General features: G+C 43.2%; 1 protein-coding gene across 1 annotated transcript in view; it reads left to right on the top strand.

Moving 5' to 3' along the window:
* The first annotated feature begins 2981 nt into the window (after window positions 1-2981).
* PLEKHG1 (pleckstrin homology and RhoGEF domain containing G1) overlaps window positions 2982-7989 on the top strand; it is a 93212-nt gene continuing 88204 nt past the window's right edge. Inside the window, exon 1 of the mRNA XM_065888818.1 lies at window positions 2982-3066. The gene's annotated coding sequence lies outside the window, so the exon portion shown is untranslated. The remainder of the gene's footprint in view (window positions 3067-7989) is intronic.

The following is a 7989-nucleotide window of genomic DNA, read 5'->3' as shown; positions in this document are numbered from 1 at the left end:
GTTCCTTTCACATGTCTTGGGATGGATTTTGCTGCATGCACGAAAGTCCAGTAGCAAGACAGCAGGGCACCTGCAAGACCTGCTGATCACCCAGGGTAACCCATGTGTGGGATGAGATGGGAGGGCCTGGAGAGCAAAGCCATCAGAGCTGAGGTGGGGCGATGAGAGGCCTGAAGGAGACACTGAAGAGCTCCCCTGCTCTCTGGTGGGAAAGAACCTTGAAAGTTGCTCAAGAAATGTAACTTCCTCCTCCCTTTCCTTTCCTCTCTGCTCTTCTGTGTCTGTATCATCCCTCCTAGGCCCTATGCGCTACTCATCTGTTAACTCATTCAGCAACAAAATCTACCTGGTGCTCGTCTCTTCTATAAAACAGCGTAGTATTTGCAAATAGCCTACACACATCCTCCGGTATACTTTAAATCATTGTAATGTACACAGCATCTCTCAGAAATGGCTTTTTAAAAATACGTTTCTTGGCCACACACACACAAAAAACCCAAGTACAATAAAATTTTATTGGAAGATAAAGGAGTTAACTCGTCATCTGCAGATATGCACAGGAAGCATATGAGTCAATAAGAAGCCAAGAGAGAATTCCCTGGCGGTCCAGTGGTTAAGACTCAACGCTTCCACTGCAAGGGGCGCGGGTTTGATTCCTGGTCGGAGAACAAAGGTCCACACATACTGCGTGGCGTGGCCAAAATAAAGAAGCCAAGGGCTTCTGTATATACCACCCCATCACAGAATTTAGATCTTTGTGTCTTCCACATGAATATCAAATCTACAGCATCGGAAGGGTCCCTGCTCCCCAAGCTAATAATCCAGGGTAGGAGAGAGACGATTAGAAAATAAATATAAGACCACGTGACACTTACTCTACGTGTAATAAACAGTCTCTTAACAAATGGAAAGAGCAGTGGGCTGGAGTGGTTGTGGAAGATTAGATGGGGCTCATAAGATTTGACCTGACTCTTAGTTCGGCAGATATGGGGGACTTGGACACAGGTCTGGGGGCCGTCATTTCAGAGGGCAAGAGAGATCACTGAGGAGGACAGAATAGAGGACTAAGAGAGTCCCCACAGCCCAGGGAGGGCCCTTCCTTTCAAACTACCTTTTTCAGCATCTGTGACTTAGTGATTTCCATCAAACTGGTGAGTTTTGTGGGGGAGAAACAAGTTGTCTTCTGAACTGATTGATAAATTTCCACCATAATGGCCCACTGGTGTAGCCCCGCGTATGTTCAGCCTTATTTGAAAGGAAACAGGCGTTAAAACAGATTATCCTATTATGTTGTTAGTTTAAAATCACTTAATAGACATGATAGAAATAGCAGTATTAAAGATGATCGGCTAATGTTATTTTCCATAACCACCAGTGAACGGTTTAAACGGAACTTCTATTTAAAGGATTTTGATCCTCTGAAATAGTTTACTTTTAGGTGTCTACACATGGGCATAATCCATACTTTGAGTTTCTGGTTTACTTTTGTTTTGTTTTGTTTTGTTTTGTTTTGCGGTACGCGGGCCTCTCACTGCTGTGGCCTCTCCCGCTGCGGAGCACAGGCTCCGGATGCGCAGGCTCAGTGGCCATGGCTCATGGGCCCAGCCGCTCCGCGGCATGTGGGATCCTCCTGGACCGGGGCACGAACCCGTGTCCCCTGCATCGGCAGGCGGACTCTCAACCACTGTGCCACCAGGGAAGCCCCATACTTTGAGTTTTAGCTCCATGGTGCAGTGGTATCAGTTTTCAAGAATATTTTTGTACTCCTGAAGACCTTCATCTGAAGAACTCAATATCTTTCTCAAATAAGAACCTTTTCAATCTTGATATAAAAATAGATATAGCATTTTAAGAAGGACAGGTAGCCTTAGGGAAATGGAAACCCAATATAATTCGAAGGTCTCTCCTACCAACGTGGGGGAGTAAGATCATTCTGTCTTTACTACTTAGTATTTTTTTATTAATTAATTAATTTATTATTTATTTTTGGCTGCATTGGGTCTTCGTTGCTGTGTGCCGGCTTTCTCTAGTTGTGGCGAGCGGGGACTACTCTTCGTTGCGGTGCTTGGGCTTCTCATTGCGGTGGCTTCTCTTGTTGTGGAGCACGGGCCCTAGGCAAGTGGGCTTCAGTAGTTGTGGCACGCGGGCTCAGTAGTTGTGGTGCACGGGCTTAGTTGCTCCACGGCATGTGGGATCTTCTGGGACCAGGGCTCGAGCCCATGTCCCCTGCACTGTCAGGTGGGTTCTTAAACACTGCACCACCAGGGAAGCCCACTACTTAGTATTTATGAATATAAAGTCACAGAACTAAACTGTTTTCCTAAGAAATGCCTTAAGTTTACATTATAGGTATTTGTCTTCTGATAGATTTTTCAATACTGTTTTTAAAATACTCAAGCTTAAATGTATTCTTGTGTAACTTCACGTACTTAAAACTGTATTAATTGTCCCGTTAAGGGAAACTAAGGATTCAAACTTCCTTCAACTGTGTGTTATTCTCCACCCCACCCCCAAACTTCACTTTAAAACTTATGCAAAAGATGTGTCCCTCTCCTTTGAAACAGACAAAGTTCGAGAAGTGAACTTGAAAATATGAGAGCTCTGAGACCTTGCCGCTTTTGTGGAGTTTAATGAGAACCGTGGCCAGAGCCAGGAAGGTAGAGCCCAAGCAGCTATAGGCGAGTGTGGGTTGTATTTGATGTTCACAAAAGAATGGCAGTCGCAGGGTGCTGCTCAGCGAAGTGTGCATTTTCAAGTTACCCACAGTGGTGTCTATTGTCCTTTTTCTCAGCTGAATGATGTCATGTTTCATTTAAGGCTCTTAGTGATGCTGAAGTCTGTGGTCTGCACACCAGGGGGAAAAAGGCAGGGAGAAAGTTGCCAATCAGGTTTTTGTAAAGCCTTTGTGTGTTGGGTTTTGAGAGATAAAAGCTGACTCATGCAATATTTCTACGGAAGGAGCTGCACAGACTAGTAAAGTCTTCTGGTTTTACCTGACTGAGCTCCCAGTGAGGTCACTGCATCAGCTGAAGGCAGACAATGCGGCTCAGCCTGGGTAGAGCCCAGGTAGGTGCAAATGTGGATGTGCCCGCGGAACCCATGCCCCACACCTTCGGTCCTTCCCCCTGGAGCAGCGGAGCCCATCAAGCCTTGGTGAGAAACTGTCGCAGGGGTTTTCTCCACCACGCTGCGCAGGGCCAGCAGCTTGCTTGCATATATTACAACTGTTCTGTTACGAACGCGAGGTACTGAAAAGAGTTCTCCAACAATGGAATCAGTCTAGAAGGTGATTTTTTTTCCTCCATCTGAACTGCAGTCTGCCTTCAAGGGTGTTTGCCTTGTTTTGGTTTGGATTTGATCTCCCCTTAAAGTTAGGTTGAAATTAGAGAGCTGATGTTGGTGACGCTGGGGAGAAAACTAAAACCCTAAGTGTTCATGCAGCGACTGCTGAGTACTTTCATGTGCTTCCTTTATGAGGTTCATGCAGGTTAGGCGGGGGGGGGGAGGGCACAAAAATCAATGTTTGCGAAGTTTATGCTTAGCAACTGTAGTGATGAAACTCAGCCTGAGTCTGGTGGTAACCAAAGTTGACTAAGTAAATGCAGTTTCCATGTTGAGTGTTTATTGGTAAGAAATCCTTTTGTTAGCAGGAATAATTGGAGAGAAAAGGGCATGGATTGTAGTCAGTGCTGTTGTACATTAGAATCTTTTTTTTGGTTATTTTTAAATTATTTTAATTTAGCGTTACTAATATATTTTAGAGAAGATGTATATATTTGGCATTCCTTTTCATTAATCATATTGAACATAAAATCAATTATTTTCATTTAAAATATTTAAATATTTGATACCAACCAAGGTTGTGATTTTTAATTTCTTTAAATAACTTTTTCAGATTATCAAAGTGATACCGTTATTGAGGAAAAGTGACATTTACAGATAAATATCAAAAGAAAAATCATCCATTCTCCTATTTGGTAAAACCAGTGTCAGTGTTTTATTCTATATCCTCTCAATCTTTTTCTCATGTGGATAATAAACAAGTAGTATTTTAAATTCAAAATTGGGATCACCTTGTACCTATGTTTTGTAAACCGCCCATATTACTCAGCTGTAATTATGACCATTTTCTACACACTTAAGGATTTGAAAGGGCATGACATTTAATAGTTGTATATTGTACTTTCTAGATGGATTTATTCACTCAGATCTCTATTGTTAGACACTGAATTCTCTTCCTCCTCTTTTTTTCTCTGAGAAAATGTTTAGTGTACTTTATGGATGGCTTACTTTCTCAGAGTGCTATTCCTAGTGTTAGTGTTAGGTATTTGGATTTCTCCTCTTCTTCCTCCTCCTTTTTCTTGAAGAAATGTTGTTTAGCCTAATCCTCCCTCTGAAATGCGCAGAGATGTTTTTGGAACTGAGCGTGCTCAATGCAGATGGAGCCTGTGTATGTAGCTATCATTGTTTCGTTACTGCCTTGAGACTGAAATTTCCACACGAACAGGAAGGAAGCCGGAGCATAGATTATGATTTAATCTGAATTAAAAATAGAGGGTTTTTAGCCTTTGGCAAAGTCAGTGATATACATTTCATCATCTAAGACCTGGCGTTAGTAGAATAGAGAAGAAAATTGCTATTTTGTGGTTACTGCTTGTCCTGTGATCCCAGCTAGGAATGGGCCATGCAGGTGTGGCAGCCAGTGACTTGGTGTTGATTTCAGAGTAGGAGCTGCATCCCCACCGTTGGATGGCCCGGGAAAGTCATCTAGTCCAGCTGCCTCACTTACGCGTGAGGAAACCAGAGACTCAAAGATCGCAATAGAAACCTCCATGGTACAGAGCCAGGGCAGAAACGCAAATCCTCTGAAGCAGAAACTGTTATGTCATAACTTGATTTCTGGCTGGTCCTCTGAGCTCCTTCTGCACACACAGGTGGGCACATATTCATTCCTTCCCACACACACACGCTATTGGCACATTGGTGTCATGCACTTAATACAAGTAGCTTATGTTTAGTGCTTCATTTCCTAATCTCTAAGCTCTTTTTCTGCCCTCTTGTATGAATCTATAGCCAAGTATAAGAAATAATGGACTAGAAATCAGAAACCATAGTCTCTGATTCACTGTTCAGGTTTGAGCAAGATGTTACCTAACCTCTCTATCTTTTTTCCCACCTATAAAATGTTCTAAAGGTAATGACACATGTGAATGAGCTGCGAGGCTCTGTGTGAGGGGGAAGGGGCGTGCGTTTTGTTTTGTTTTTTCAGGATAATTTTGACAGAGTTAAAGCTCTGGCACATCATGGTAAGGCAGATCTGTTATAACAGAGGTTGTTCTGGTTATCTCTCGTTGCGTTACAAATCACTTCAGAGCCTAGTGGTTTGGAACAACAACAATCATTTCTAATCTCTCAAGGTTTCTGTGACTCGGGAGTTCAGGAGAGGCTCTTCGAGGTGGGTATGGTTCAGAGTCTCCTGGTGCTGCAGTCAGACGTGACAGGGCTGGGGTCATCTCAGAGGCTGCTCTCTCACACATCTGGTGCCTGAGCTGGAAACTCTGACAGCAGGGGCCAGGTCAGCCAGCCTCCCTTCAGCTTCTCTCTGCATATGAATGGGGTCTCACCACATGGTTTCTCCACAGCACATCAGTTTCAGGATAACCAGACTTTTTAATGGGGTGGCTCAGGGCACATCCAGACCCAGTTATTGCAAGGCCCTTCTGTCTTCGTGCTCTGCCATACTGTAGGGCATTGGTGTCATGTTCATGGCTCAGGCAAAGATCCCTGCGTCATCTGGGTCCCCGTGGGAAGGGAGAAGAACGTGGAGGACCAGCGTCTGATGCTTGAAAAGTGGACCCCCAGAGGGACATATATCTTTTCCACAGGTGAGAACTTGACCACATGGCCACATCTAATGACAGGAGGCTGGGAAGTGTGCTCAGCTGAAACTCTATTCACTAAAGAAGAAGGGGGGGTGGGTTTTGGTGGACAACTACCCATCTCCCTGAAAGTGATAGCAACCCACAGAGTAGCTTTAACCCCACCCCATAATCTCCTTCACCTCCCACACCAAATCACCTTCAAAAAGCAGATAGTAAAAGTAAAAAACTGTATTTACATGAAGAGACTTAAGGGAATTCCCTTAGGTCCTCTTCTAACCAAACCGACATGCCTGTGACCTGAATAGAAATTCAGGAGTCACCACCTTAGCTAAGGCAATTTAGCTAATATATTAGTTGCATTAATTAGGGCTATCTAACTCAATCCCTACTCAACTGCAGGAGCCGTTGTACCTCTTAGTTTTTACTGACTGGATAGGAGCCAGTTAGTAAATAATCTAAATATTTAGTATCAGACTTTACAGCCCAAAGAAATCTTTGATTCTCTTTCAACCCCTCACCTCTTGTTTGAACAAAAGCATTTTTGCAAAGCAGCTTTTCCTATCCTTGATCTTCTTGTCCAAATTTTTGCTTTACTGACTCTTCAATGGTAACAAGACTTTTTAAAATTACTTATTTTGGAAAATTTTTTAATTTACAGAAAATTTGCCAAATAGTTAAGTGCTTCCGTATGCCCTTCATCCAGCTTCCCCCAGTGTTAACATCTTGCATTACCAGAGTACACTGGTCAAGACTAAGAAATTAACATGGTAAGAAGATTTTTTTACTTCTTCATTACCAAACAGCTACAAATAAAAATGAAAATCATGTTCCTTGGATTGAACACTCTGAGCAGAAACGTGTAATTGTAGCCTTGGACTTACCATTAATACAAGAATCATGTTGGTATTTTAGAAAACGGAGAGGTTGATATCTGGTAGCTTTTATCTACTGAGCCCTTCACTATTAACCCAGAGATGTGTAGAGGAGAACTCCGCAAATAGTTGGTGTTGTCTTTGAAATATATAAATGAATATCTTTATAACTTTGACTCAAAAGTTTGTTTGTTTTTTGAATCATCAAGTCAGTTTACAACTTTGAGGCTCTACCAAAGACTCAAAGTGAACTTTGCTGGCTGATAGAATAACTTCTTGCTTATACTTTAGTCCCTCTATTTCCTCCTCTTCACAGAGAGTGTAACAAGGAACTACATAATTTTAGTTATTCACTGGTCCTGAGCACTATACATTCTCTTGATGTCCATGACTGTCCTGCCAAGGAACTCCAATTAGGTATTTGAAGTCTAGAGTAGCAATGAGCAGAATTTGGAAATCCTGATCACTCCTCCTCCCAGCTGTGCATGTAGTTTTTTTTTTTAAATTCATTCATTCATTCATTCATTCATCTATTTTTGGCTGCATGGGGTCTTCGTTGCTGCGCGCGGGCTTTCTCTAGTTGCAGCGAGTGGGGGCTACTCTTCATTGTGGTGCACGGGCTTCTCGTGATGCGGAGCACGAGCTCTATGCACGCAGGCTTCAGTAGTTGTGGCACGTGGGCTCAGTAGTTGTGGTTCTTGGGCTCTAGAGTGCAGGCTCAGTAGTTGTGACGCATGGACTTAGTTGCTCTGCAGCATGTGGGATCTTCCCAGACCAGGGCTCGAACCCATGTCCCCTGCATTGGCAGGCGGATTCTTAACCACTGCACCACCAGGGAAGTCCTGTGCATATAGTTTTGCCTTGCATTGTAAAGCTCTCCTTGGGGGTTGTGACAGGGTGTGGTCAGCTGTGGCCCCATCAGTCTCCCCTTCAACTTGTAAACATGGTCAGAGAAGCATGGACTTTTCCTGCCAATGAAAGTTCTGCTTCACCCCTAAATCAGCCTCAGAGGCAAGTTAGAGCCAAGAAGTGCTACTTTTGATTCTGACAGTGACATTCCAAAGGAGGGCAATTAAAACAGTGGACGTTTGAAGAGCAAACAAAGAAAAGCCAAGGAATTCAAGCTCTTTTGCCTAGAAAAAAATTAGGGAGGCTTGTCTTGAAGTAAGATGTGTGAAAGTTATCTACATGGGAGCCATACAGCCATATTGTTCTTTTTACTGAGAATGGGACAA

This window comes from Phocoena phocoena, chromosome 12 (genome assembly GCF_963924675.1).
Source record: "Phocoena phocoena chromosome 12, mPhoPho1.1, whole genome shotgun sequence".
Taxonomy (NCBI): domain Eukaryota; kingdom Metazoa; phylum Chordata; class Mammalia; order Artiodactyla; family Phocoenidae; genus Phocoena; species Phocoena phocoena.
Note: the sequence above shows the minus strand (reverse complement) of the source record. Positions and strands in the feature narration are given on the sequence as shown.